This window comes from Budorcas taxicolor, chromosome 9 (assembly GCF_023091745.1).
Source record: "Budorcas taxicolor isolate Tak-1 chromosome 9, Takin1.1, whole genome shotgun sequence".
In the NCBI taxonomy this organism is placed as follows: Eukaryota; Metazoa; Chordata; class Mammalia; order Artiodactyla; family Bovidae; genus Budorcas; species Budorcas taxicolor.
Window position 1 is genome coordinate 60652762 of NC_068918.1, and position 6000 is coordinate 60658761.

At 46.6% G+C, this 6000-nt stretch overlaps 1 protein-coding gene across 8 annotated transcripts in view; it reads right to left on the reverse strand.

Annotated features, from left to right (window-relative positions):
• EPB41L2 (erythrocyte membrane protein band 4.1 like 2) overlaps positions 1-2978 on the reverse strand; it is a 209337-nt gene extending 206359 nt beyond the window's left edge. For all 8 annotated transcript variants that reach the window (XM_052646061.1, XM_052646055.1, XM_052646062.1 and 5 more), the window contains exon 1: positions 2890-2978. The gene's annotated coding sequence lies outside the window, so the exon portion shown is untranslated. The remainder of the gene's footprint in view (positions 1-2889) is intronic.
• Between the last annotated feature and the right edge of the window lie 3022 nt (positions 2979-6000).

The window sequence follows — 6000 nt, forward strand, 5'->3', positions numbered from 1 at the left end:
ATGCTTTCCTGTGGAAACAGAAACAAAACCAAATCTTCAAAAATATTTAGCATTCGGCTATATAAAACATAAACCCCACATTCCTAAATAAAATGACAAAGACAGAACCTTTGTAGTTCTCTAGTCAGTTATATGAGAGTGGTGATTCAGGGCAAAACCCGAACTTAAACATAACTATACAATATTACTAAATCACAGAGTAATTTTACCAATAAATATTCCAGTTAAGGACTGCTTTGTCATCTTTGCAAGTATTTTTAGTTGAAAGCAAGTGGTTGGGAAGTCCACGTGGACATGGTTCTGATTTTTAAAAAATCTATTTTTAAGATCTGGTGACTGGATAGGTTTTCCAAACTCAGTTCTTTCGAACGGGTAATTTGGAAAGGGTAAACCACAAGAACGTTACTTAAGAAGCAAAGGACCTAACAAGCTTACCAACTCAGATCCACACAAAACTAACTTAGAAACCTCCAAATCTAATGATGGGCCCAGTCATTAAAGCCTGTATGTACACAAAACTGAACTGAAAGGTACCTCTCCAAATACAGCAAGGGCTATCTGAATTCTCTTTTTTTATATTTCTATAGTTGTTTGAGGATGGGCTTCTCTTCGCATTTGTCTCCTAAATCTGCAAATCTGCTCCTTTTCACTTGGAATTAATTTTCAGATTTTAATATACATACCCAGTTTTAATATATATACGTACACCCAGTTTAATATACATACCCAGTTGAGAATACTATATAGCAGTTTAAATTTTTTTATTGAAGTTAGTAATAATTTTACTGAAATTCATTAAATGATTTTTTAATCACTTTTAATTGTTTTAGGCAATCCCCATCCAATTTAGATATCAAGAATCTGAAGTTGAGGGCTCCACTCAAACACTTATTTTCTCTGGAAGGTCTAACTTTGACTAGAAATAAAAGATTAAAGCACTGTTATGACTAGGTCTTTCTTAAAGAGGGGTGTTTTAAAAGGGAAGAAACTGTCCCCTCCTGTTACTCTAAATGAGCAGCCTCTTGTTCTCAGCAGTCCTTCTGCACACAAGACCACTACTGACTTCAGTGGGAATTCTGCCCAAGAAGTGAGGAAGACAGGGTAGGATTAAATTAGCCCTAAATCCACTCCATTGTTCCAAGTCATTACCACTTGTACAGTTCTCCAATAACCTCTATAAAGTAGACATCTGAGATTTGACAGTGATTTCTTCAACTGAATTTTAGGACTGACCCTTGGAGCTCTGACAGGTGACACAACCTAGCTCTTTAAAAGCTGTGTCAGCCTGATGGATGTACTCAGCTGGCCCTTATCACAATCCAAGATTGTGATTTCTCACAGCCGAGTCCCGCAAACGGAAACTGAATAGGATTAAGTACTATTCGTTTCCGAGTAAAACCTGTTCACAGACAGAATTTTAAATCCCAGTTCCTGCGGCCAAGGAACTGACTCAGTTTCCCTCAAGTGCTAAACCCAAGAGGAAATGTGATAGGACGCGAGTTAAAACTCAAATTCTCCATACAGTATTATAAATAGAGAATACAGAAATAGCTGATTCCGGTGAAAGAAGGAAAAAACAAGGGAAAAATAAAAAGAGAACTGAAGAAAAATGCCAGAATAAAGGATAAACTGTTAAGATTCATTTTAAAAAAAAGAAAAAGCTTAAATAACAGTAACAAGAACAAGACGCCTGGCATACACGTGCCATTTCAGATGCGAGAAGTTCAAAAAAACTGAGGAAAGGATGTGATTCAGAAAAGAGAACCTATATTCACAGATCCTCTAGGTTCTTCCTTCCCTCTCACCCCACTAGAGCTCTTAAAAACGGCCAGCTGTGCTGTTCATGGGGAATGCAATTTAAGGCGTCCTAAGTCAGAAGGAAGGATCCACACAGACCCCCTCCCCAAAATAATAGACTAGGCAAGGGCTGTTCTAACCTCGCCAAAACACCCTGACCTCAAGGGAGATGAGAGATCTCAGAAATTCCGACCGACGTCTTCCCGAGCTGCCCGGAGCAGGGACTCCTGCTGGGGATTTAGACTCTGATTCCAATCCTGCTCGCTCCTGGTCCTTACCCCAGCAGCGCAACTAAAAATGCTCCCCACTCTGCCGTCAAACAGAGGAGAAAAATAAGCCATCGCTGGTGAGACGACCTGGGTGCCTGGACTACAAGGATCAGAGAGCAAAACGTGAGTTTCTCTCCACTTTGGTCGGGAGGTCCGCGTCTGGAGGGACCGAGCGAGTGACGCCGCCCGAACCCAGCTACCCTGAGCGCCCAGGCGCGCGGCCCCCCCCGGGACGCGTGGCGTCCTCGGCTCGCGTTTCCTCTTCCAAAACCATCCTGCTGAAGGGCAACGCTGCCGCCGCCGCGTGCCCCCGGCCCGGAAGGAGGGGGCCGCTCCGCATCGGAACAGACTCGCGCGCCGCGGCCCGCGCCCAGGATGGAGCCGGATCCCTCTTGCAGCCGCGCCGCGGGGCCCGGGACGCGTGACCCTGAGCCCACGGCACCCCCACGGGGCCGGCGCAGTCCTCACCGTGCCCCCACCTCTCTCGGCGCCGACCAGACGCGGCCCCCGCTCTCACGAAGGGAGAAGCAGGGGGACCGCAGTGGAGCGGGGAAGCGGAGATCCGGCCTGTAGTAACAGGACCGGTCTCCGGGTCGGGAATGGGGAGGAGGGCAGACGGGGAGCCGCAGAAAACCCCAACACCGGCAGCCCTCCCCCTCCCGGTGGGACCGTCCCGCCACCGCTTCCTGCCCGGGATCAGCTTCCCAGCTGCAGCCACAGGAAAAATCCGAGCCGCCCCTGCAGATCCTCAGAGACCAGACGCTCGGCCCCGGGATTCCCCCGTCCCGGACCAGCCATTCCGCGGCTCCGCACGCCTCCTTACCCGGACGCCGCACTCAGGAGCTCGCTAGCCGCCGGGACCAGTCCCGCTTCAGCCCCAGTCGCCGGCCCGCCGCGCCCGCCTCCTCCCTCCGCTAGGTTTCAAATTGAAATTCCCTGGCTGGGGCCGTCAGAGGACTAGCGCTCCAGCCCCGCCCCCTCGCGGCGGAAGCTCCTCCCGCATCCCCGCCGGACGCGCCCCTGGTGCGGAAACCCCCGCGGGCCATGACACGCCCCCTACGCCCAGGCCACGCCCCCGCCCCCGCTAGTCCGACCGACTCTTTCAGCGGGATTAGCGGCTCGCAGTCGCCGGGTACCCAGAGCGGAAAGGACGCGACTCGCCCTGGGAGCTACCCTAGATAATGACTGCTGATGCCTGCGTTCAAGCCGCTCTTAACCCGCGCATCCAGATATTAAATGCCCTTTTATCAACTTCCAAAGTTATTTCTAAAAGTGAATCCACTGACTAAACCTTTCTTGAGCACCTCTTCGGTGGCAGACCCCAAGCTAGGCCCTGGTGAAACAGAAATAAGGAAAACTAGGTTCTCCTCTGTCTAGAGTGGAAGAAGTGCTTTCACAGAGAGGACAGTGAAAGGGAACCGTTTATTCCTCCTGTACGAGGCACGGGAGGGATTGGGGAAGCCCCCTGGAAGAGGGGCTTTTATACTGAACCCAAAGTGTGGGTAGATCTCCAGGCAGGGTCCTAGAAGCCTGGACTGCAGAGCAGAATGTGGCAGGGGAAAAAAAGCTAGAAACCCGAGGTTCAGGCCAGTTGTGGAAAGACACACAGACGATTTCTTCCGGTGCTTTTGTATAATTAGATCGCTTTCTCTCAGATTCTACTCATTTCTTCTTCTCTGAAAGTTGGCATGTCGGTCGGGCTTGTCCTGGTCATTGCCTCCAGCGTCTGCCACACATGTACCTCTTGTTCTTTGCCTCCTCCCACCTCAACTGAGATCTTTAAAGACTCCACCTCGGCCAAAGTCAAATCTTTTCTTACCTTAACAGTCTTTTCTGAAATTACCAATGTCAAATGAAACACCAGTTACAATACCTTTCACATGTATGATATTTTCAGTTAACAAAGCGTATTAACATTTTATCTTTTGATCCTCACAGGAGTTTTATGAAAAAGGCAGGGCAAGTGTTATCTTCATTACATCAAAGAAAATAAGAGTCAGGAAGATAAGTTACTTGCTAAGATCCTGCCAATGAATAATAAAAACAATAAAATCTAACATTTATTGCATGCTTTGTGTGCCAGGGATTGTTCTCTGTCCCACACATGAGTTAACTTACTTAATGCCCTCTATGCTAAGTACTCAAGTAAAACTTAATAGGGTATGTTAACTACCACAGAGAGGAAGTCTGACTAGAAAGCAGTTCTGGTAAAGAAGACCAGGGAATATTATGAGACAATACTATTATAAACTTTCAGGCAGATTTACAATGAAATGAGGACTTGAAACTACACAGGTCTTGAAACTATGCAGACCTTAAAACTAACTTCACATGTGTCGTTTTATTCTTTTAAAGAATCTCTAAAGTTATATAAGATTTAGGACCCATAGAACCTTAATCTACCTGTGATGAAACCCTTTTAAAATGTTAATGCAATATAATAAATTAAATGTAGGCATAATTTATAAAACATAATGTCCTTATCAGAGGAAATTATGTTCCCTGCTATATCATCTATTGAAGTCTGCAAATCACTTCTGTATACCACTTTTTTTGAAAATAATTTTATTTGTTTATTTTTGGCTATTCTGGGCCTTTGTTGCTGCACCGGTTTTTCTGTAGTTGCACTGAGTTGTGGCTGTTCTTTGTTGCAGCGTGCAGGCTTCTCATTACGGTGACTTCTCATGGCAGAACACACGGGCATGTGGGCTTCAGTAGTTGCAGCACACGGGCTCATTAGCTGCAGAGCCAGAGCATAGGCTCAAGAGCTGTGGCACACAGTTGATCTGTGGCACAAGGGATCTTCCCAGACCAGGGATCTAACCTGTGTCTCCTGCATTGGCAGGCAGATTCTTTACCACTGGGCCACCAGGGAAGCCCTGCACACCACCTTTTAAGAGGAATATTGACAAGTTAAATTATATCCATAGATGGGTAACCTTGATAATGTGGGAACCAGCAAATCTTAGCCTAAAGAGACAATTAAAGGTGATGGAAAGGTTGTTATCAAATATCTAAAGGCTACTATGTAGAAGAATTATACTCTGTTTTGGACACAGCCTTACTTGGCCCCAACATCTGAATGGAATGAAGCAAATTTAGCAAAGACCTAACAGGAAGTGAAGGTAGGAAGATCACAAAGTGGGAGCTATAAGGAAGTAAGGAAAACAGGTGGAACATGGTACCATACAGATGTCAGTAAACAACAGGTGGTAGTCCAGGCAAACAGAGAAGTCCTAACAGGGCAAGAAGAAGGGACTGGACGGACAGCAGAACAAGGTCCTGAACAGGTGATATGCAGAGATGTAAGCAGGCTGGAACACTGGCTACACAGACAAGGCGATAATATTAATCCCTCAGAAAACAGACTGATAAGAGCAAGTCTGGGTTTTCCCACTAGACAGATGGGAGTAACAGGCGAGACTGACACTGAGAACAAGACAGGAGTAGACACCAGATCTGAGATTCATACTACATCCAAATTTAGCATCACAGCCTTAATTCTGGGCACCATCTGCAAGCAAAGCCAGTCTGGCAATTTGGGCTATAAATTCACCCAGGACATCGTTGCTGTTCTTATTTACCCACTCACTCACACAGGCATGCTCCTGAGAAATCTTGATCTCACTATGCTGGTGATTCATTCTTTTATGTTTTGCCTTCTGGGTACCAAGCCCAACCAGGTGGAAGTATCTGGGTGACTCTGGATTTGAAACCTGCCTTTCTTTCCATGATGCACAGGCAAGAAGACCCAGCACTGCCCTAGCATGCTGTCTGATGGAGACAATTGCAGGCTTCCCTGTGAATGCATCCATCCCAGTTCCACTGCCAGAAGCTACAAGGACACCATGAAAATGCCAAGAGGAGTCACTCTATCACTTGGCCACTCACTGGAGCAGTTTCAGCTATCTGTGACTTCATAACTCCAAATTTT